The sequence below is a fragment of the Sander vitreus genome, chromosome 4 (genome assembly GCF_031162955.1).
Source record: "Sander vitreus isolate 19-12246 chromosome 4, sanVit1, whole genome shotgun sequence".
Lineage (NCBI taxonomy): Eukaryota > Metazoa > Chordata > Actinopteri > Perciformes > Percidae > Sander > Sander vitreus.
Window position 1 is genome coordinate 2545455 of NC_135858.1, and position 25491 is coordinate 2570945.

General features: G+C 41.6%; 1 protein-coding gene across 3 annotated transcripts in view; it reads left to right on the forward strand.

The window, feature by feature from the left end:
• The first annotated feature begins 8072 nt into the window (after positions 1-8072).
• The window catches only part of LOC144516443 (band 4.1-like protein 1), an 86158-nt gene continuing 68739 nt past the window's right edge, over positions 8073-25491 (forward strand). For 2 of the 3 annotated variants that reach the window (XM_078247711.1, XM_078247712.1), the window contains exon 1: positions 8073-8229. The gene's annotated coding sequence lies outside the window, so the exon portion shown is untranslated. The remainder of the gene's footprint in view (positions 8230-25491) is intronic. The other variant, XM_078247714.1, reaches the window with a different exon arrangement.

Consider the following 25491-nt stretch of genomic DNA (forward strand, 5'->3'; position numbering starts at 1 on the left):
GTGTGATGCCTACATTTTTTTTAAATAGCTACAATGAAAGACTACAATGTGTAAAATATATAGTAAGTACATATAGTAAGTAAACTGTTTGAAATGTGGGATTTGGCAACCATTTTAAGGAACAGATCTATTTTTATTGATGTTATATTTTAGATTTTATGACATCTGACATGTTGTCAAGAATAATTTGTGGTTCCTCATAATGTCCCTGGAGACTGAAGATGATGTTGGAGGAGTCAGTGTCAGCGAGCCGTTGTTATTATTGTTATGATGAGCACACGTGGGCAGGGGTTGCAGGGTTCAAGATGCTACGGCGGGTTTCCTGTACAGCTGCGAGGGAGCTATGCTGCCATCTGCAATCATCGGAGCTGTCCAGGCACACATGCATTGTGGAGCGTGACAGGCGGGTTCCCCTCTGACCCCTGATGCTGCACAGAAACATGTAGGATGAGGCTACAGATGGCACAGGAATAGAAATGCACTAAGTTTAACCCAAAAAACCAAACAAATAGGAAATCATCACTTGGCATCTCAGTGTCTGTTTAAAAAGCAAAGTGCTTAGACGAACCATGTCAAGGTTAAATGTTCATTTCCTCAGAAATTATATCTACATCTACTGTGTAGTGTTATCATTCTTATCAGTCAAGGGCTTCCTTTGAAAGGCTAAAAAAAAAGAAAGAATCTCATTTGTTTTAATGGTATACATCAATCATTTTTATCAAAGAATGGGTGTCACCTTCTTTTGTTGGATATTTGAAACCCTAAAAACCTGTACAAGCATAAAATCATCCACAAAATAATTCTAGACAAAAGAAAACAATTTGTCGACACCATGGCGTGTTTGTTTTTTCATTCATCTGACGGAGACTGCACTTGAAATGCGACCTTTTAAGTTTGCGTTTTAGCCACAGCACCTTTCACCGCCACAGAAAAGGTCATGTTGTGGTGGAAAACAAATGAAGAGAAGGAAATAGCTGTATTCTGCCAACAGATAGCAAGGGGGAGACAGGATGCTCCAGCTCTCCTCTGAGTCTTTTCAAAAACACTGTAAATCATTTGGACGGGACCACTTTATCATTTCATACCAGACTTGTCACATAGGGAGCTAAATCTGTATGGTATGGAGCTAAATCAGGGCCAAATGTTTTGTTAATTTGAAAAAAAATTAAAAGCTTGAAATTGAAAATTTAAGTTTTGGTTTAAAACTTGAAAAATAAAACCATGTATTCAAACTAAAAATAAGTGTACCAATTTTTCTTTCAGTCTGAATAAAATTTAGATAACATTCTGGAATTATTTTGAATAAATTATTAATTTTCATTTTTCACTTTTATATTTGTTTTCAGTTCCACATTTCATGTTTTCAGATTCAAAACTTATTTTTTTATAACTTATCTTTTTTTCAGTTTCAGACTTTTGGCCCTGATTTTGCGTAGGGGGCGTGGCTTCAACTCAGAGGGGCGTGGAATTATGAGTAATAGTAGTTGTTATGCCTAACAAAGATGCTCCTCAGTCATGTTGCCTTCAGGAACTTGTGTTACTGCGAGAACTATGACGGAATGCTTTCTATCCACCATATACATGTGATTTTTACTAAACAAACTGATGCCAGTGACAAAGTTCCATTTAAAAAACTGTTTTGGACAACACGTGGTACCAATTACACGATAAGAGCAATAAACTGTGCCAGATTGTGCAGTTCAGCAGGAGCAATGACTTCTCCCACTTCCACGTACGACTTTGAATGTATGCACCACAGTATTCACTCGGCAGTCAGCATGCCGTCCGTCCGCCAAGGCAACCCTGGTGCCAGCGCACAGGTAAGACATGTGAAAGATATTAGCATTTTTGAATATATACTTTGGGACATTATCCCCGCAGTGGCATTTTTTTTGTCATTAACACATAAAGGTCACTGTCACTGTTTTAGATATAGACTAGATGGACTAAGTGCTAAATGGCCGCAGCAAGAATAATAGAATTTTTTTTACAGCTTTTTTATTGGCATAAATCGAAGTGGAGTTAATATGCTGCAGAGATTATGCTATTCTAGGGAGGCATGGTGACTTAGTAGCTAGGTGCACAGCAGGAAGGACACAGATTTGATTCCAGGCCTGTGTGGACACGATATAAAAAGCGAATAAAAATTGTCTTCAGGGAAAATGGAAAGTGGTCACTTTATGAGACTGCAACATTTGAAAGCTTATTCATTTTTATTTCATTTCATTTTGGCTTCATTACACCATTAAAACAGACTGAAAAAGACTGAGGAGGTTACAATTAACAAAGATCCCAGGCTGCCTTCATTAGGCCCAAGAGATGTATGGAACCCCATAGTGCTCAATATTAAATAAATAAAAAAGACGAATTAAGAAATAATAAAATGTGTAAATTATAGCCTATAATTGAACCAACAATTTGTAAAATGATTAAAGAAATTATTAAAACTCAACTAATTACTATGGATCATGTTATTTTATCATTTATTTTTTGAATTACTGGATATGATCATTTTTATCCAATTTCATTGCATTTTCATTTTAAAATCTCCATTTACAAAAGTCTGTTTTATTTCATAATAGCACTTTTCACTTTTCATATTTTCCAGTGACTTTCATTTCATGTCAAATTTTGTTTCATAATATGACTTTTCATGACATATGTGTTGTCACCGCCCCCTCACCTTTTAGCCAATCACATGCCCTCTAGTGAGCTCAACAACTGGTGCCAGATTAGCTCCTGTTAGCTAGAGCAACAACAAAGTCATCAACCAACTAGAGGCTGCTGCTGTCGATGAACACAGTACACAGACACAGTTACTGAACTTAGCTTTTAAGCCTTAGCTTGGCTGCTCATGCTACCTAACTAGCCCGTTAACTAGCGAGGCCGTTGACCAGCAAGTCCCTAACTTAATGCCACTTTATCTTTTAAAACAGAGTAATATTGTTGTTTACATGTTTTTAATTCTTTCAAATAAGTGTTATAACATTGAAAATGAAACTGATCGGATGTGCCTTGGTATGGTATTTCTCATTTTCGGAAATAGACTGACATCTCATAACGCTGGCTGGAGGATGGCACACCTCAAATTCGTTAAAGTTCAAGCATAAAGTGAAGTTTTTTAAGATCTGGCAACCTTTTCTTAGGATAGAGAAGGTTGCCAGATCTTACCAGATCTTCTCATAGTACCTGATTCCATATATGAAATAAGAGTAAAGTGTATATTTTAAATTTAAATGCTCCCCAAGTCCAGCCAAAACTCTAGCTGTCTTTTACATTGCCTGCGCTTTAAAGTTAATTTCAAGTTCAGACTTATTTTATGCAATCTTATGTAAGACTGAAGACTATAAATTGCCCATCAGAATGAATGTGAGCATCTGTCGCTTTGTGTTAATCATGTGGTGGACTACATGTTTCCCTACATTCCACCCAGTGCATAAATAATTATGATCTTCTGTCCTATTTAAAAACATCATCGGAAGCAGCGTATCCCAGTAAAAATGCAGCATCAGCTTCACTTTGAGTATTTCTCCTGTCTTTGATAGTAACCTGCAGCCAATAACATAACTTCCAAAAGCCTGTCTGTATGATCTCCCATAGATTATCTAAGACCATCTATCAGCTCTAATTTTGGGGAGCACTAGCCCAAGCTGCCCTAGAGCCGGGCTCAGGGAAATGGATTAAAGGCAGATGATGTGTAACCTGGATTTTTGTGGTTTCAGCTGTATTTTTTGTCCACAGTGCTTCCACTGTCCTGCCAAGTTGGTGTTTGCCTGGAGCCAAAAAAAATGCAGTATTTCACTGACAGCTCTACTTTCAAGCCTGTTTCACCCAGCATCCCTAGTTGGTTGGGTCTTGTCAGAAGTGTGCTGTGAGAAGTCAGAACAGGTGAGAGGGTGAGAAGTTAGACAACTAGATGTCTGCAAAAAAATACATTTTCAGGATGTGCTAAGTTGCACTTTAAAGACTTCAGTGCTATCGCACTGACGTTAAAGCCACTAAGAGTAGAACTTCAAATTTTCCAACTTGGCGTCACCCAGTGGTAGAATGCACTGTAACAGGACCTATTGAACGATAGTATTAGCTAATCATATAGACATGTGCAATTGTAAATATATAATTTGAATCACATGAAAACTCAACTCATAATGTCTTCAGCGCATTGGCCTCGTGTTAGCCTAAAGGTGTGTTCGGTGTTGTTACAGTATAGCGTATGCCAAGATGTACGCATGGAAATGTAACATACAGTCGGATAAAGCAAGCTATCATATTATATATAAGTACTGTAAGTATATAGTAATATTCTTATTTTATTTAGATGTACATGTACATGAAAAGCAAAGCAGGGTGTAAATTATCAAAAGTATAACATTTCAAACAGCATCCAGGATTCATCGTGTACACAGAGAACATTTGGTTGCTGCCTGAACTCAAACCAGCAGCACTGCGTCATTTCGCTGTGCTTACTCAGCCATTTTGGATAATTAAATTGGGTTAATTAATAATTAATTTAGTTTCTGATGTCTGATTGTCCATGAATTTGCATTATTACGCTTCTCCGAGCATTTATTGAATGTCTACGTGTTTGTGTGCCTCACTTTCCTCCAAGGCCTGGTCATCATCTCTTCACATCTCCACCTGCAGATGATAGAGATGCTTCATTATTAAACAGACTGGCTTTGAAGTAGCTAAAATTGATTTGTCCATCCGCAACTTAAATAATCGTATTAAGAAAAGCTTCAAAGCAAAGATCAATAGGTACATTCTTTAGTTTCATTTTGATTAGCTTATATAGCATGGTGCATGTTGCTTACTAATTCTATTGGCTTTAACAAATGCCCAGAGCAAAATATGAATGCAGCCACTTAAACACATGGGTTTGATTTCTTGATTGTATGCCTTTGAGGCAGAAATGCTATTAATAACACAGGTCTCAAATGTTATGGCCCATAAAGCAGGAACCTCACATGTATGTTTTCATGTTGAGATTTGAAATCTGTATTTTTCTTTTTTATATGGCAAAGACACTTTTATGTCTCTCGGACTGTTAGGCTCAAACACCTTTGCATGTAATGGCCCTGACACACCAACCCGATAATCGGCCGTCGGACAGCAAGGTCAGTGACTCGAGTCTGTTCGGTGTGTTGCGTGCCGTCGTCCGTCGGGGGAGCCGTCGGCTTTCATTTTGGCTGACCTGACTTGCTGGGTCGTAGGGCAGGCAGTTGTAGGGCGGGCAGTCGTAGGGCGGGCAGTCGGACTCCGACGAACGCCTCTCAAAATCTAACGAAAATCTTTTAAACTGACCTTTGTCGATCTGAAATGAAGACATGGCCTATTTCTCGCCTAAAATGTTTTCAGAAACACGTTTCAGTGAACTATTTTCGTAAAATACGAGATCGTATTTTCGAACGAGCCGCCATTGCTATCGGCTGGAGAAGCCAGACCCACGTGACACGTTGTCATTTACGGTTTTAATTTTTTGTATTATGTCTTGCGCACGCGCAGAACGTACGCTCAAGACGGTGTCGTTTCGGTGTGTTCCGAGGCACTTTTTGGACCTCGGGGAGCCGACTGATCAGTGCGACTGCCTTTTCTGCCGACGGTCAGCCGTCCGGTTGGTGTGTCAGGGGCTTAAGCTGCTCTGTCAGTTAAACAGTCTTAAAGATCAAAGCCTGGGAAGAAAATACTGTTTAAATATACAGACAGGTTACAAATGAAAGGAAAAACCCGAATAAATGAGTGGAGAAACATAACGATGCACATGCTTCCATATTAATGAGTATGAAGATGATGTGAATCATATACTATGGCTTTCACAGTCAAGAGATTTAAACCCAGCTGAACACCGATGTATGAGGCTGTAGTTCAAAAGAAGATGTTGAGACATAAATCCCAACCACTGGACCACCAATATGCTTACTAAAGGTGTGGACACACAGAGCCGATAATCGGCCGTTAGACAGTCTGGCGAGGTCAGTGTCTCGAGTCTGTTTGGTGTGTCCCGTGCTGTCGTCCGTCCGAGGGACCGTCGTCCTTCATTTTGGCCGATTTGACATGTATAATCGGCGGGGCGGGCACTGCCGGCAGTCAGACTCAAATGACCCATCTGATTGGTGGAGAAACAAGACCCACGTGACGTGTTCGTCCAATCAGCTGCCGGTTTTCATTTTTTTTGCGACAATACAGATTAGCGCCGCCTGCTGTTATGGAGACGTATTACGTCTTGTGTCTTCGATGTGTTCTGAGGCATTTTTTTGACCAACTCGGGGAGACTGATCAGTCCAACTGCCTTTTCTCCCGACGGTTGGCCGTCTGGTTGGTGTGTAAGCAGCTTAAGACACTATTTTTACCTTTAATTTGTCACCCATTTATAGATAGGAAGTTATAAAGAGATATAAACATGGCCGAATGAACCTGTCTGGGGGCCTCGGGCAAAAATGAGCTGCTAGGCCCCTATTATTATCTGGCTCTTTAGCAACTAAATGTTCCACTATGTTTACCAGCTAACCCTAACTTTGCCTGTTTGCTGTTTAGTGTTGGGCAGGTAGCGGACATGTGGGTTTCAGAGCTTTTTTTTAAAAATGAAAACAAATGCCTGTTGCTACAGGAAACAATGCCAAACCATACAGTTGTAGGCCATATCATTCACAGTGGGTTTTTTCACATACAAGCGACCCCTTTCACATACAAGTGGTCCATTGTTAACATAAATTGTATTATACCTGCTTTAAACACACACATTTAGGATTATGCAAAGCACAAAACAAAAAAACAAAACAAAAAAAACTTGGAGAAGACAGGGCCTCAAGATTAGACAATAACACTAATTTTATGTGAAAAAAGTTGAGTACAGACTTTTGTGACACGCGTGACATCGGATCCTAGCACACCTGTGTAGAATAAAAAGATCTGTGGCTCTGCTGCATCAATTTGGATCCTTTTGTTATTTTTTGAAATGATCCATTGTGAGTAAGACAATGGTAATGCAATGCTAAATCAGTGGGGATGTCACTTGATATTGTGCTTTATTTGTACATATTCCCAAATACATTTTCAATCAGCATAAACCAGCACACATATTAAACCTGGAGCTTTTGGGACGCCTGGAGTTCTGGCACCCAGGACAGTTGCCCTTTTCCCGGGTAATAATCCAGCCTTGGCAATCGAAATATTAGATATAAATAAAAAATATATCTTCTGACAGTAGAGTGCAGAGCTTGTAGTGACCTCGTAGCCTATGTTTTTGTATATGGCTTATGGCGATATTACATTATTGCTGTAATATTTAGCCTATCCTTCTAAACATGTTAGCATTAGGCTATAAGCCTGCTTTTGTTAGGGACTGACAGTGATTAATTAAATCAGCAAAAGTAACCCCATCAGTGATTAATTATATCAAACTCAGCCTGCCTTTCAAAGTAAAACCTTGATAATTGACCAGACACAATGGGGAACTGATACCTCCGTATTAGGGTTAGCTGACGTTCCCCTTCTATTATTTTTGTTTACAAGAGTGGGTGACTCAGGACGCCCTGTTGTTGTGCTAATCAATTCCATCATCTCAGTATGCAAAGGTGAGGGAGTTAAGGCGCTGTGTTATTAGCAGTGGACGTGATGAAATCAAAGGAGAAATAACAGCAACTCCTCTGATGTAGTGCCGGGGCTTTAAATAGCTAGTTCATTCAAAGCAAGAGGGAATCTGCCTAAACATGAAACATATTATCTTGCTTATTAACAATGCAAATAAATGGTAAGCTATTGTGTGAAGGCTATATATCTCATACTGACAAAATAAATGACACGTAGGCCTACGGGAATGCAGCTCCTGCGAAAACAATGTGGGGTTATGTCACCTTGTTGCCATTTCCCGCATGATTATTAAGATTTGAGTAGCTAGGCTACTTGTTGATAGAGAGAGAGAGAGGATATTTTGGCAGGATGACACAATCGTTACATACCCCCCCCCCCAAACACACGGACTGTATGCGCGGTGCGTGTGTGTGTGTGTGTGTGTGTGTGTTCCTCCCTCCTTGCATCTGACAGTGTCCCTCCCTCTTTCTCTCTCCACCTCCTCCTTCTCTCATTAGGCTTTTCACCGGCAAAACACCGACACACTCCCTTTCCCCCCTCTAACCGGGCAATAAACACGGAGCGGCGACAGGAACAGGAGTGACCTCTCCCGGTGCGCACCATCCATGGTCCTCCCTTGGATGTCTGTCTGACAGGAGGGTATGTTGAAATATTTATATTTCCCCCCCCTGCTAGTTTGCTCATGTCGTTATAAGCCCAGGCTTGGTTGCGTTAAACGATTTGTTGAATGTCGGGCTTTAACGTTTCCGAGACCTTTTCTTTTTCCGCGTAATTCGTCGCAATGATTACGGTGCTTTGCTATATTCTCTTTGTGCTTTTAGCTGCTACATTGTAAAGGCAGCTCTTGAATTTATAATGCGCATGGACTTTGCCCGCGTGCTTGCTCTCCTCTACAGGGGGATGGATAATATTGTGGGAATGAAGCAGTTGCAAGTTGTTGCGTCGTTTCGTGGCTACTGGCCCAGTCAGTGTTGACAGCAAACGTGCAAACCTGCAACCAGGCAGTGTCCTCTTCCCCCCCCCCCCCTCTGCTGCCTGGACAGCTACTTTAAAGCTACACGGAGCTCTCACCAGCACGGCCTTCATTTTCATTTTGGATTTTTTTCCTTTCTTTTAAAGTTGTGCTGAGCTTCAGAGATCAGCCGTCGTCTGCTTGTTTCAGCTTGTGTCTCAGTTTGTCAGGGAAAACAGTGTATTCTCCAACACACCCATCACTAATTATGCAACAGCCACACTGACAGACGCACATACACACTGAGGGCTTGCACAATGTTGCCATTGTCACGCCCTCCAATCAGCACTTCTTGTTTGCCCACACAAAGTGTTTGATATAGCTTTTACTTCAATAGTTAGTAGTTTACAGACTTTTTTAGTCACAGTGTAATCATTTCAATCAGTCAGTCAATCAATTTTATTTGTCACATGGAAGGGTAGAATTCCAGTGAAATGTAATCACATCAGTTCCTTCACCTTGTGCATGATTCATCATAAAGCAGAATGTGGGTGGGGGGGGGGGATTTGAAGCTGTCCATCCTCTCCACTGAGGACCCATTGATATTAAGGGAGGCACAGTTCCTTCTCTGCTTCGTTCCAAAGTCCACCGTCATCTCTTTAGTCTTGCATGATGCATGATGAGGATATTGTCCTGACACCAGTGGGTCAGGTCCTCTACTTCTTTCAGGTAGGTAGTTGTCTGTGATCAGGCCCACCACATTTGTGTCGTCAGCAAAGGTGATGATGGTGTTGGAGTCGAAAGTAGCGCCGCAGTCATGTGTGTACAGGGAGAACAGCAGGGGACTAAAAACACATCCCTGGGGTGCTCCAGGGTGAGAGTGGAAAACGGTGTGTCTGCCCACCCTCACCACCCGGGGTCTGCCTGTCAGGAAGTGAAGGATCCACATTCGCAGTGAGGTGTTTAGTCCCAGGTCCTTGAGCTTTGTGACCAGCCTGGCGGGAACTATGGTGTTAAACGCTGAACTGTAGTCTATGAACAGCAACCTCGCGTAGCTTCCTTTCTTTTCCAGGTGAGATAGGGTGGTTTGGAGGATGTGTGATATGGGGTCTACCGTTGATTGATGGGACAGTCAGTTAATTTGTCAGTGATGTGTAGGTGTCGGCTAAATGGTTGAAAATCACAGACAGCGGCTGAATGCTGTATAGACATTTTGGCTGCAGAGGTGAAGCAGCATTCTGCCTGTGTTTGCCTGCATACTCGGGCATGTCTATGTATGGAAATGGCCTCACCTTTGGCCCCCTGGCTTTCACCTCTATTTGTAGAATTACATACAGTATTAAAGAGGAATATTTTAGCAATATGTACGGGTTGGCTTCACATTCGGGATGTTAACTTGGACTCTATAGTTGTGCACCTGCGGTTAGCTTCCCCAATCCTACCTTAAATATGTCTTTGTTTGTGTCTTGTATATGGAGTCATTTACAGTGTGATGATCTTTGAGTCCATTGCAGTCAACTAGCAATGCACAATTCTATTCTATTCATTCATCTCTGTAGAGAGTTCTATGAAGTGTTGTCCTTCTGAAACTCTGCTGATTGACCCTTTTTAAATTATGTTATCATGTATTACTTACATTTATGCAAGTCAGACCAAGTGTGGCTCAGTTTTTCTGCAGTGTTACCGTACAGGTGGGCTTATGATACTTTGTCACGCTCTTCCTCCAGGCCGCACACACTGTCAGCCTCAGCTGGCAGACCTGCTGTCGCACAGCAGCCATGTCGTTAACATCGGACACACTCCTGTGCCTGTTGTGTCAGCCTTGCCAATTCACCCTGCCAGCCAGCCATCCTCCCTCAGAGTATCTCCTGATTCCTCTTCACCCCCCTAACTGCCAGGGAGCCATCATCTCATTCTCAGCCCCAGTTTCTCCACTGTTTGCTCACCAGTACTACAACATGAATATGTGATCATACAGTGTTGAGACACATTGAAGTAAATCCAACTCAATTCCGCATGCCTTTTTTATTTGTATACGTATGTGCACAAAGTCTCACTACTAGTATGTACATGTCAGTGTTTTTGATGCGTGAGTTCAGAAGCCGGAGGGTGCCAATGGGATACAGCACAGCATGCTCCCTTCCACCATTTGCAATTCAAATGAGCATGTATGAGGCATCCAGTCAGGCTGAAGCAGCGCTCCAAATCATTCCTCGCACTTGCAAGTTAACTTAACCATTTCCTATTGACTTCTCTGTTGGAAAAACAGAGCAGTTGGTAGCTTCTTTGTGTGAAACACACAAAGGAAGAATATTTATAGGTGGCCATCTTACCTGAGTCATAGTTTATTTTGTATATACTGTAGCTTTTGGCACATGCATGAAATGCTGCATAATTGTGAGGGGTCACCCTGATGTTACCAATGATGATGCTAAGGCATGCAGCAGCTGTGTGTGTTTTGTGTGTGTGTGTGTGTGTGTGTGTGTGTGTGTGTGTGTGTGTCCTGTGCTTGTCATTGCTGTTGGCCCAGCTGAATGTTCTTTGACTCGCCATGTTTTTGTAGCCTGGTGAGTGTGGTCACGTCTCTTCCTGTCTGCTGAACACCAGTGACCCATCACACATGCAAACACAGAGACACATACATGCGTTTGTACTTCTATACTGGTCAGGTACTTGGCATCATACTTTTACTAGTTCCTAACCCTAACCGTCTCAACACAACTAACATCTAACCACAACCCTTACCCTAACCTTAACCTAAATCCAATTTTTACCCTCAAGTTATCATCCTTAGGATTGCCAGTATATCAGCTCACATTACCATATTGCCGTAACCATTTATTTTGTGTTTGTGTCATCACCTCTGCATATAGTTCTTTTCATGGATAATGGCTGAGTCGCCAGCCTTTAAATTGTGGCTTAAATAGGCTTAAATATCCTAACATTTAGTTGCTAGTATAATAACAACTCAGTATTTTTCAAACGCTCCCTGCCTAAATGCCATCATCTTAAGAACTCTATGCCCCAGTTTGTAACGTAGGTTTTCTGTCACATATTTGAAGTATCAAGCCTAATACAGTAATATTTACAACTTTATGTAAGCAAGTCATACATTGTTTACACGCTTTGTAACTAATACTTGATACGTGATAACTGATGAGCAGCACCGTGTTATTGATTGTCAGCAGTACTACAGTGGTACTGTGCACTGCAGCTTTGTGTGTATTTACCCAATATGCCTAATCCTGGACCTAAATCTCCTTTTCACATGCTTTTTCAGCTTTGTTTGAAACAATCAAAAAAAGGATAACACAACTTTACAACACCTGAATCCAACAAGAGTATTCGCAGTGGCTGACGTTCTTCTGTTTGATGGGTTTGATGATGGATGCTGCATCCGCTGCAGTCCTGTCAAAATTTTGTTAGGTGCAGACTTGAACACCATCATTGTGTGGTCTTTAATAGTGTGTTTGGGGGTTTCAGCAACAATGTCTATAGTTAGTCTGTGTCTCTTCCCATGCTGGTTGCAGTCCTGTTGTTGTCTGTCTGATCAGGGCTTTACTTTTAGCTTCAGTTTTTCCTCACACGGCTGTGGGCGCTTTATTGCCTTCCTCAGATTGCATCATTCTGTCTGCAGTCAGATGTAAGAAGACAGAAAGAGAAGCTATCTATCCCACCCTCAGTATTATAGCTCTTCACAGTTGATGGGAAGCATCACTTTGTCCTTCTGAAGGGGAGGCAGGGAGCTTTACCCTGAGCAGCAGCAGCTCAGCTTGCCTCAGCCTGATGATTACAGTGAGTCAGCAGGTTCTCCATTTTTTTTCTTTTTCCCCCTTCCTTTGCATACCTACGCTGGTCTCCCTCGCTCCCTCTCGACTGCCGCCTTCTTTGAACAAATTCCCTGCCTCTAAAGGATGAGACGCATCATGTTGTTGTCTGGCTTTGATCTGTTGCAACGATACCCATAGTGCTGCTCATTTTGATCTCCTCGCAGTAAAGCAGAAGTCATATTTCAGGCAAAGTACGTGGGGAAAGAGAACAGTTGCCACTTCTTTTAGGGCAGTTTATTCTACCTTCATTGTGGTCTGCCGTGGCAATACTTTTCTCCAGCTATTTGGCCTCTTCCAACAAACTAAGCCAGCAGCCATTGTTTTCTTTTGGCCACTTCACAATTGGCAGTCATTAATTAGAGCCTTTGCATTCAACAGTTGTAGAAGAAGGCTAATTCCACTGTTGATCCGTCCATTTCCCCGAAGATTAGAGTGTGTGATTGCCTGCGTCTTGCACATTGTAGAAAGCTGGTGAATTGAAGAAAAGGTCGATCTTAGTGCAAACTATTTATAAATTCATAAAACAAGACCTAAAAAGAGGATTAGGAAGGATTAGAGTTGCAAAAAAGTCACACCAATACCATGCTTACTGCTGCTGCTAGTACTGAGGAAAATCCAGAGTTGATTTGCACAAATTTCTTTTTACAGCATGATGAAGTTGCAGGTATAGTAAAGTGAAGTTGCTCAAGCAGGGTTTAGCTTTTGAGGACGATGGTCCCATGGTAACTGTACTGTGATTATGTGTGTGTGGTTAACGAGATATGCAGCTCCACTGAGAAAGTTGGGTACACTCTGATCTCTGCCATATTCCACTGGTAATTGGACTAAAAGATGGTTGTGCATCAATCGGCCAGTGAAGCAGCTTGGTATAGTCTGCATAGGGACTGTGGCGGTCTGCTTGCCTGTTGGATAGCACCCAGTATTTCTCAGTGATGAGAAATGTGTTTTTCGAGGGTCGTGTAGCTTGGTTTGTTGCAGGAGTAGTGGAGGAGTAGTTACACAGACTACTCCCAGTCCCTTTGGGCCTGTCGTCATGTGGCTTCTAAACTGGTAAGACAGGTTGTTGGAAGACAGATCCAGGCAGGTCATTACTCCACACTTTGTATACACAAATAATCTGTGAATATCTTCTGTATGTGGTGTGTGTTGTCATAATGTAATTGTTTGCAACGAATGCATAGAAGTACATCTACGATTTTTGTACGTTATTCGCAATGCACCGAAGATAATCAGAGATAATATGATATCTCAGAGATGTTCAAGTCAAACTGAGGGCGCTTTCACACCTGCGAGAACGTGACAATCGAACTCTGGTGCGCACCAAAAGCGGACCAAACAAGCGTACCGAGACCTGCTTGACGAGGTGGTCTCGGTACGCTTTCAATCGAACTATGGAGCGGTTCCTTTGTGGTGAGAACGTGATCCGTACTCGAACCGCACCAACTATATATGCTCCGCAAGTCTGAGCTAATGTCTCCTGTAGTCAGGTGTGATTAGCAAGCTGCGATGCAGCAGAGCAGCAAACTGTAACAGTCTATTTCTGTGTTTCTCTCACAGCAATAGACTGCGGTCAAGCTCGGCGTCCATCACTCGCATCTCAATGATCAAACCAGCCGCCGCTAAAGTTGGAGACAGACGCCGGCAGAGCAGAGCGAAGTCTCGGAGACCAGTGCAGACGTAGTATCGTCTCTCGCCAAACAATGTCTGATCATTTTAATGAAATGAGCTGGTTTGACCATGGAGATGCAAGAAATATGCACTAGTCCAGAACACAGGACCTTCTTCTTGTATTTACTTTCTTGCTCCCGCCCGCAGACACATCCGACCAATAAGAGGAGTGGACGTTCCTGCGTGATTTGTAATGACGCATTTTGGTACGCTTGGACTTTTCCATGTGTGAAACCAAACCAAACCAAACCAAACCGAGGGCAAATCGCTCCAAGTTTACAAACTCACCAACTGATTCGGACCAAAGCAAACGAACTACAGGTGTGAAAATGCCCTGAATCTAAAAATATGTGTATCATGTGGTGTTTGGTGTTTTAAGCCCCCAACGTCGCCTTCCAGGCAGCGCGGCAATGGTTATGTTTAGGTTTAAGGTTAGGGTTAGCTGCCTGGAAGGCGATGTTGGAGGCTTAAAACACCATCGAGCGTATCATGTCTGTGTGTTCAGATTTGACTGAGTTATGTCTCAGAGAAGGAGTCCGACTTTTGACACAAATTGTGGCAATCAGGCGCCACAGGTTTTAAAGTACCTTAATTGCCTCCATGATCTGTGTGTCACAGGGCTGCTGCTGCCCCAACTGACAACTCGCTCTCCACAGGCCCTACAGTTTGAAAACTGCTGTAGTCTATTATCTAAGCAACCCATAATGTATTTGACTATCGAATCTATCTACATATATGATATATTACACTGTATTTTACAGGCAGTCCTAGGCTTTTGTATTCATCTACTTGGATCAGACTTAAAACATGGTGCTGCAACTAACGAGTAATAGCATTATTGATGAAACCATTGAAAAATGCCCACCACAAGATGCCAGAGCCCATGCTAATGGCTTTAGATCATTATGTTTGTTTGACCAACAATCCAAAACTTTTCCATTACGTGGTACCTGCTCGACTCGCCTCGACTCTACTCGCCTTTTTTGGTTTTCCATTACGAAAAAAAGTCCCTGGTACCTAACAGGTACTTTTTTTAGTACCACCTCAGTCGAGGTTCCAAGCGAGCTGAGCCGATACCAAAAGGTGACGTGAAAGCGACAGACGGGGGTGTCCTGAACAAACCCGCCATTTTTAAATAGTTTAGCCAGCTGTGTTTATTTTTGCTGCCTCCAGCTTCATTTGAAACTAAAGGTGTCTTCTGGCAACAACACACCTTCCACGTTCTGTGTGTGTGTGTCGCGTTAGGTCACGGCAGTTTACTGCGGCGCCGCTATGACGACCAGCCACGCTGAGGCAGTACTAAAATCTGCAATGGAAAACGGACGCACAGTGAGTCGAGGCGAGTAGAGGCGAGGCGAGCAGGTACCATGTAATGGAAAAACGCCAATAGAAAGAGAGAAGTCCTAAATCCACACATGATGATGTGCTGATTGTTGGTGATTCAGTTTCAGCCGATCGACTAATCATTTGAGCACTAGTTACATATCCTAATGTGCAGGTGGAACAGATTGATTAGAATAGTCTTTTGTAAAGTCTGTGGTAGTTTCATGTGTATTGTAGAAGTTCTGACAATATAGATTTGAAAGTAATAACCTTTTTTGTGTATGTATTATCTGACAGCATTGCTTGGTAGTTCGATTGTAGTTCAATTCATTCAAGATATCAGGGCTCGCCACCTTGAATATGCACTTTCTAACTGGATTTTCATGCAACAATAAAAGAACAGAAAAATAAATACAATTTGTACTGTGATGGATTGACTTTCTCAATGTCTCCACACTGCTTTGATCATTTCACTTCTTTTCACGCTCCTCCTTAGCTCACATTAAGTTACAGTAATTATTATCTCATACTACTGCACATGCAGTATATCCTTCATACTTGTATGAGCTGTGTGCTCTGTTGTTCCTCTTTACTGCCTTGTTCCTCAGTGTGCCATTAAGCATCCTCTCACCTCATTAATAAGGATGCTGATTTATAATCCGAGCAGGTGCTCTCATCTGCAGCAAGCTTCTCTTGTAAAATCATGGACTGATTATGCTGCAGCAACATTAGCTGCCCTTGTTGGGAGTGTGTCAATACTACAAGTCAAAATACAGTTTACAACAAATCCCAAAGTGATGCTGTTCAGCAAGCAGCAGTGGTTTGTAGAAGAAATCTAATGTTATATGTTGGGGTGGTCCACTTCTGCCTGAAACTGCTGTTTACTTGGTTTTTGATCACTCATGTGTTATCGCACCCTGCCCAACACTCTCACTTCTCTTCCCCACCTGCACTCATGAGTTGTAAGGCCACTCCTCAGAAACGGATACCACTCATTGTTTTGGCATCAGCAAATCCCTCTGTGATAGTCAGCTGTTTTTTTTTTCAACCGCAGACCTTTCTGTAATAGTTCCAATTGTTGTTTTTAGAGCTTTTTTTTGGCTGGCAATAAAATGTTTCACTCTGCGTGTACTGATCATTCATGGATTCTCTGTCATGCATCGATTTTTCTTCTCTTTTTGTTTTTATGTTGGCAGTGATAATGAGAGGCTCTTTTATAATTCATAACATGATGGATGTCCCTCTGGTAGCAGTTTTCATGCTGCAGTCTTACCAGATACTTCTACGCCAACAGCACATAGCGCTGCCAAACAGTGCAGTACACAGATTCAGATGCTTGGGGTTGGCTTTCAGATGCCATTCAGCAAACCACACTTTGAACTTAGTAGTGGTGAATGGCAAATGACTGATTCTGCCCTGAAAAGTTTACAAGACTAGACTTAAGTCTCTGTCTTTTCTTCACAAATAGCATTGAGTTTCTTGTCCAGCATCTTTTCAAATCCTCTGACACCAGTAACAAAAAGAGCTCATGTAGCTTCCTTTCAGCCCCAGTACTGATCCTAATAAGGAGATGAATGACTCTATACAAACAGTAGAGTGAAGCTGTGGACTGGATGTATGCCCATTGCCTCTCTATTTCTCTGTTTGCTAAGGGTGAAATGCCTGTTTCAGTCTCCTCTAATCAGCTTCTGTTCCTCTGTAGAACCGATCAGTGGTGAGTTTAGTGGCAACACCCACAGCTCCTGGACTGGATAAAGAGACATGTTTGGTTAAAGTCAAATCCAAAAAACTGAAAGGTTTGGTATGTTTAAGGATTGAGAGGTAGTGCCTAAATATAATATACCTACTAGGGGTGCACGATTCGATTCAATATCGATTTTTAGGCTCAAGATTCGATTCAAAAACGATTCTCGATTTAAAAAAACCCCAAAAAAACAAAAACAATTCACAGTATGTAAATGTAGTTACTTTTCCCATGTGATTGCAGTAGACATACCATTTTTTTTTTTTTTTTTTAAATGACAAAATACGAATTACAGCTTGAATGGTGATTTGAATTACAGGTGTGAGTCTTCACTGATCTTTCGATTACGATTATCATGTCTTCGATTCGATATCACGATGCGTCAAATACATTTTTACTATTAAAGCCATATAGGATATTTAATTCATAGCTTTTCAAGCTTCAAAAACAAAAATGAATGAATAAATCGATTTGTTTGCACACCCCTAATACCTACCGAAAATAATTTCGGTAGAGTGAGAAGCTAGAGGAAGGAGGTATTGGTCAATGACTGTCAAGAACTATAATCCTCATCTTCACCCCCAACGTGATTGACGGAACTACCAACAAAGACAACAACAGTACATTTTTGAGATTCTCTAACAGGTTAACTTTAGTAAATCTGGTTTAGATTTTCGTCGCAGGGTTGTGCGGCGTTAGTAGGGTGTGTCACTTAAATGGCCCATTTATGTGAGTCCCGTTGTGTTATTTAACGTATGAAGTAGCACAATTAGACTTTATATTTCACAATTGGTGTTCCATCAGATCGTTTATAGATTTAGACATTTCCGACGGCACTGTGCTGAATGTTTTGTGTTTGCTGTACAGGACTCTCACACCGCCTCAAAACAGACTGACAAGTGTGATCGCCAGTTACATGATTGGCCACCGCAGCGTGACGTTGGGTTGCGTTTCTCCAAAAGTTGAATCTGTCTTAATGTTTTGCTGCAGGCCGCTTTTACCCCCAGCTGTTTGACATAATAATTAAAAAAAACCATTAAAAGATCAATTACATAGGAGATAGTTTGATATACATTACATTTACTTTCACAGTGAGAAATATAATGGAAAAATGATAAAATGTATGAATTATTTCCCTACATTTGGAGATGGCAGTCTTCCAAAATTTTACTCAAAAAGTCACTCAAAACCCAAATAATTGGATAAATGTAGGTACGTCTGTGAGCGCAGGATTAGTCATCAAAAATATTTAAATGTTGGACACAACGAGAAAAAAGGGATAATATGGGTAAATAAAAAGGCTGTTTTTATTTTTTAATACCAATCGACTGAAACACAAGACACATGATTAGAACTTTTTTTTTAACGTTACTGCGTCTTTAAAGGCGCTGACACACCAACCCGATTATCGGCCGTTGGACAGTCTGGCGAGGTCGGTGACTCGAGTCTGTTTGGTGTGTTCCGTGCCGTTGTCAGTCGGCGGAGCCGTCGGCTTTAATTTGGGCCGATTTGACTTGTTGAATCAGCCAGTGGGCAGTCAGACTCAATGACCGATCTGATTGGTGGAGTGCTAGCCCTTGACTAGTGAATCAGTGCACTTATGTTAAAACACTTACCGGAAATGATGAGCGGGATGAGAGTGACTAAGCCTCTCAAAATCTGCCGAAAATCTTTTAAACTGACCTTTGTCGATCTGAAATGAAGACAGATTCAGCAACTGCACGGACTATTTCTCCCTTAAAATGTTTTCAGAAACACGTTTGGGTGAACTATTTTCGTGAAATACGAGATCGTATTCCAAACGAGCTGCCATTATGGTCTGGCTTTGAAATTCGGGAGAAGCCAGACCCACGTGACCAAAAGAATACACAGTTTGAGTGTAAATGTGGGCAGTTTCCACAGGTGGAATACAGGGCACGTGAACATGGTATGTGGGGCTTTGTGCAACAATGGTGGATTGAAGCTTTAAAAATGATACCGGGGAGTTTTTTTCTGAACCCTGCTTTAACACTGGGAATAATCAGCAGAGGGCTTTTACACCCACAGTGTCCGTTTGATGTTATGTATTGCTGACCTCACATACATGTCAGGGCTATATTAAGAACCACTATTATTTTAGAAATGGAAATAGGCTCCATTTAAAGGTGTGGACACACAGAGCCGATAATCGGCCGTTAGACAGTCTGGCGAGGTCGGTGACTCGAGTCTGTTTGGTGTGTTCCGTGCCGTCGTCCGTCCGAGGGGCCGTCTGCCTACATTTTGGCCGATTTGACATGTATAATCGGCGGGGCCGGCAGTCGGACTCAAACGACCCATCTGATTGGTGGAGAGCTAACCCGGAAACGGGGAGCGGAATGAGTGTGACTAGAGTCTCTCAAAATCTGACGAAAATCTTTTAAACTGACCTTTGTCGATCTGAAATGAAGACAGATTCAGCAACTGCACGGCCTATTTCTCACTTAAAATGTTTTCAGAAACACGTTTCAGTGAACTATTTTAGTACAATATGAGATCGTATTCTGAACGAGACGCCATGACAGTCTGGCTTTGAATTTCCGGAGAAACCAGACCCACGTGACGCGTTTGTCCAATCAGCTGCCGGTTATCATTTTTGGGAGACAATACAGATTAGCGCCGCCTGCTGTTATGGAGACGTATTACGTCTCGTCGCTTTGGCGTCTTCCAAGGCAATTTGCTTGACCAACTCGGGGAGACTGATCAGCCCAACTGCCTTTTCTGCCGACGGTTGGCCGTTGCCTCTGTGTGTTTTCACACAGAGCCAAAAAGTGTTCAAAAAGTCATTTAGTAATGATACATGTGTATATTTCCTTCAGCTCTCTCTTGCATTCAGTAAAGAGAGAAACAAAATAAAATCACAGTAGTACTGGATGCTCATGACTCATTGGCTCATATTTAAAATGTTGTCCTTGCACAAAGTATTGTCGCGATGAACTGCAAAAAAACATTTTCCAAATGTGATAGGTGTTTGTAGAGGTTTGCATTTGTTTTATTCAGACCTTGTACCTGCTTGACAATATACAACAAAATGACAAAATACAATTTCTGTGGAGGAATATAAAATTAATTAACAATAAAAGCCTCAGAATTCTTCAAGTTATTGTCTTCACTCTTATTTATTTCTCTCAACAATGGGAGTGTGGGAAGCTGCCACCATAAAACGTTTCCCTGTAAAGTGGTTTGCATTTGCACATTGCGTTGCGTAACAGATAGGAACATGTGGGAGTGAAATGGTGCATTGTCACATCATTGCTGGGATTGTATATACTGTATTTCTGCTTTACCTTGGTAGCAGGCAGTAGGGCTTTTACAGCATGTCTGCTTGCTTTAATTGTACATAAAGATAATGAATCATGTGTGAATTGTATTCCAAAAATAGATCTCTCCTACAAAGTAGGGTTTACACAGAATTAAACTTGTTGGAGCTGGATTGGGATTCAACAGAGACAAACCTATCTCTTAACTTCTGCTTCTGTCAGTCACAGTTAACAAAAGCAGTCCAGGCTGTTGTTTGTTTATGGAGTTGGACTGTGTTTAAGGAGAGATAAGTCGGTGCTTGTGGTCACCTGCTGTTTTAATCTGAGGGTAAACTTCTATCCACCTGAGTCATCGCTGCTCACCATTAGCCAAGAAGTTTTTTTTGACACCGCCCTTAATTTAGCCTCTGGCAGTCTGAGTTTCACTGATTATTTTAGGCCTGTCTGAAGCAGTCGGCCTTAACTCTGGCAGAGACATCTATGTCGCTCCAAACTTTTTGATTGAAAACTGAAGGGCAGCATAGGTGTTTATACTGGACTCCTGGGGGTTAAAGAAAATAGGTTGATATTTTGGAAAATGTCCTAATTTGATGTGTCCAACTAATATTCCACAGTAGTGGATAGAAATTCACATTAATTAGCATTTTTCTTTTGCAAATTTCCTTGAAATACGTTTTGAAATTTGCATTACATTTGGATGGAAACTTGGAAATAGGTGGATATAGATGGGCTGGCCATTTCTTTCTCAGCAAACGATATATATATATAACGTGAATTAGTGATCATTAGAGGTGCTGCCATGGATTCTGTTGCTAGATGAATTTTGTTATGTTCTGACTGAGCCAGGCTTCAGTCTTTATTTATGCTAAGTTAAGCTAACTGGCTGCTGGCTGTAGCCTTATATTTACCATCTACAGACTCTGCGCAGTTGCTTTTCCATCCGCCTCCACACAGTCTCAGCCAAGATGGGCTGCATGCTGTCATAAGCATTTACAAATAAATAAACAAACAAATAAAATGAGATAACTCAAACACTGTCTCAATGACACATTTACATTTCACTGGGATCAATACGCCCTCATCGCAGCTACAGCCCCATGAACACAAGAACAAATCAGGGACAGGGCCATCATCATTCACTTCTCTGAGTTGCTTTGCACCTTAAGGGCTTTTCACACGGGGAGCGATCGTCGGGGGGCGATACGTGCCTCGTAATTCATTTTCAATGAGAGGCGAGCGCGCAGGTAGGGAGGCACGGGCAGTCTGACAGGCGGCGCTACAAGCGTGCGCAATCACGTGAAACTGTTGCGTTCGTGCTCGTCACACGCACACGCCCACTGGAAGAGTTGAATTGTGTTGAACATTTCCCCATGCGAGCGACGCCCAGTAGTGGTGTGCGATACTGCAAAACTTGATACAAAATCGATCCAATACCAAGTAAATACGGGGCCAGTTTCACCGATACAATACCGATACTTTTTAATAATTAAGTTGGATTCATCATCAAGAAGCTAAATCTGAATGAATTTTCATGACCTTTTAAGTGTTTTTGTGATTTTTCCTTTGGATTATTGATAATTTAAAACCCAGGACAGAATGTTCAGATGCTTGTATAATTTTGATGTGTTAACACTGTATCTTACAGTGTTTTTACAAATTTTACATCTTGCCGTTGTTTCATTTTTGGCCTGAAAATATAGCCACACAGCGCTCCTTGATCTGGCGAATGTGATGGCAAACAGCTTGTTTACCTATTTAGCAAATGTGAGAAACATTAGCATTTAAACTTATGTTCGTGTCCACCTGATGAATTTCCGTCCAATATTCACCCTCTCTTAGCTCTGGTTTAGTCTCCACCAATATAAAAAAATCTGACTTTTTAGCAGCTAAGTGCTCAACTTTGCTCAGTTAGTTGATGACTTTGTCTGCCTGCTGTTTGGTGCTGGGCAGCTATTGAACAGTTGGTTTTCCAAGCTTTTTCACTGAAACAGCTGCCTGCTGTAAATGATGCTGTGTCACCAAATCACAACAGTTAGGTTTCCTGCTGTACAAACTAAACAATGAGTTAAAGGATACTGAAATGCACAGAGGGGGGCTACAGATCCTATTGATTATCCCTGTTTGGGTACGCCACTACAAGCCCCTTTCCCATTACACATAGTCATTTGATCCATTGTTTATATAAAATCATTGCTTTAAGTAAATACAGCTTGCATGACATGAGCAACGGGAAGTCGCCCCAGGTGATTCTAGTGCATAAAAGGTTGCCACGGCAATTTGGGGCGCTATTGGACTGGATCAACTGAACAATAGGAGAAACAGCAGCTGTATAAAGGAAATCGGATTGAATTTGTTAATATGTCAAATGTCTGCTAATTTCTTGGTGGGGCTACGGTGGAGCTATTGAAATGGTTGGTGGGGCTCTAGCCCCATCTAGCCACTCCTATGTGATTCCTATGCATGCAGACTGCGCCTCGGATACCAGGCAATCTAACCTTTTAGGCTGGCGTGCCTGTTTGATAATTAACATGTAGAAACGGAGGCACAGAAAGAGGTGCAAAATACTAAATCATGTCCCCCTCTCTCATATCATTCTCCTCTGCTTTCTCAGTAATGCAATGTTGTCTCACCACTTCTGTCAAATGCCTTATATGTTAGTTTGAATAAACTTAAGAAGACGGAAGCAAATGTAAAAACTGGGGACAACTCTTCTTATTCAGAAGTATAGGGTATTATCCAACATTCAAGTAAATCTATCGTCTTTGCCTTAATGGAATGGGATATTCTTCTGGTGAATGCTAACCCACAGCAACTGTGATTTTTCTGTCTCTGGTCACTAGAGAACAATTTGTAGCTTTGTGCCTTTGGCCCAACAAGGCTTTCAGTTTCAGTTTTTGGCTGGTAATTATAGTCACACACATAGTCGTGGCCTCAGCCAAGATGGCAACATACTGTCATTTTGTGTAGTTTTTTTGGGGCATTTCTGTCTTTATTGGATAGGAAAGTTGAGCTATGAAAGGGGAGAGAGAGGGGGGGAAGACATGCAGGAAAACCGTCACAGGTCGGATTCGAACCCTCGACCTTCTGCGTCGAGGAACAAACCTCTGCATATGTGCGCCCGCTCTGCCAACTAAGCCAATCGGCCTCCTGTCATTTGGATTTTGAAGAAACGGCAAATGAAATGGCTCTAGTCCAATCTGGATGGGCTATGTGACATTTCACTTGGTTTAATGCAGCCTCACTGTGTTTTCTGTTGGAACATGGAAGATGAACGAGTACAAGCAGGGCATCCACCTCTCTGTGTCGACTCACGTACACCATTTATTCCTTTTATCATTGCTCGTCATGCCCACATTTATAATTCATGCTCATTATACTTCATGGGTCAGGGTGATTATCCATTTTTCAATAACTCCTGTCCAGTGTGGGTTTGTTATGTTTGTATGAATGTTTAATGTCTGGAGATGGAAAGTACATGGCTTCAGCACATTAAATGTTGTTTGATTGGTAAACGAGGGGCAGCATTCTATTAGTACTGATTTGTTCTGATTTTGCCTTTTGAGCGGTGTTCAGTACAGACGTAAGGACAAGCCTTTCAACTGGCTAATTCATATAATTATATCTGTGAATTTCTTGCTTCAGAAGTTTGGCAGAAAGTCGCTGTGTGTGTGGGTGTGTGTGTGTGTGTAGCTGCACGTATCTGCTATCAAAGATGATTGTTCCCCAAGAATGTTTTAAAACAGCTTTCAGATTGATAACCATGAACATTAAGGAATGTATAATTTAATGTCCTGAAACCTAAGTGCAACTAATGGCTACACCAGCTTTTCAATTCTGGAAATAATTTTAAAAGAAAAGGTTTGAGTCACAAGGTTTTCACAGCAGTGGCAGCAGTATAGAGCTACAATCGCTGTCAAAACATTATTTAAACGTGCTGGACCTAAAATCCTCAGAAACACCTTATACCTAGAATTCTGTCTGACAATATATAATCTCTTTAATTGAACTGAGGAATACACAGAGAGAGTGGTGTGGAGCTGATAGGCTTAATTAGCTTTATTCAACTCATTTGGCGATGGCTTGAATGTAACGGACGTTCATTAATATAAAGAAGTTACGCACTAAAGCTTTGAAATTGACGTATTGACGAAACTGAAGTTGTCTGAATGTTGCATTATTGGTATGTATTTAATGTAACGGAATCATCAATAATAGAATCGAATTGATTAGGTAGATCTGTGCCAATACTGAGCTCTACCATATAAATGAAAATGGAATATTAACGGACAAACCTAAAATTAGAATAAAATAAGAATAAGACCTAAAATAACAGTTACCACCCAAAGGACACTTACTTTGTTGGAAGGGGACCAGGCAAGTTGCACTTTACTGTCAGGAGAACACTTGTTCCAGCCACTTTTTGTTTCACTTGTCTCTGAGTATTCAGCACTCCCTCCCTCCCTCCCTCCCTCCCTCCCTCCCTCCTGTCCTTCCACTTCATGCCCTCTCTTGGCAGTATTGCACTTCGGTCACCCCTCCAACCTTCCATGATTCTCGTATTGATGTGACATTGGTAACTTGGCCAGACTTGGAGGGAACATTGATTAAACAGTGCGGCAGGTTATTAGCCGTCTCTTTTGTTTACCCAGCTGGACAGACCTCAACAGAATTCGAGAGCAGGAAGAAGAGCGAAGATCAATGTCAGATTCAGAGCAAGGCTTTTTATCAAGGCACATCAATCACAGGTGTCAACACTGACTCATCCTTCATACTTATTTTGATACAACCTCAATTTTCTCTATTTTCTCCAGATTATTACAATGCCTCAATAACAGCCAGTGGTGTGCTAGCCTCTGTTCAAAATCTAAAACTGCATCACATTGTCAGTGGGGCCAGCTTTTATTTTTCAGAGCTGTTTATTTAGGTCTAGTCTGGATCAATTGAAGTACATTGCCAGGATTGCCATTTTATCTGTGTGTCAAAATCCCTTCACTACGGGAAACAACAAGAACAACCTCCTTAATAGCAAGCTAACGTTACATGCATTATTATGCATGTAACGTTACATTACATTATTATGATGTGGGCAGGGATTTGCTGTGGATAAAG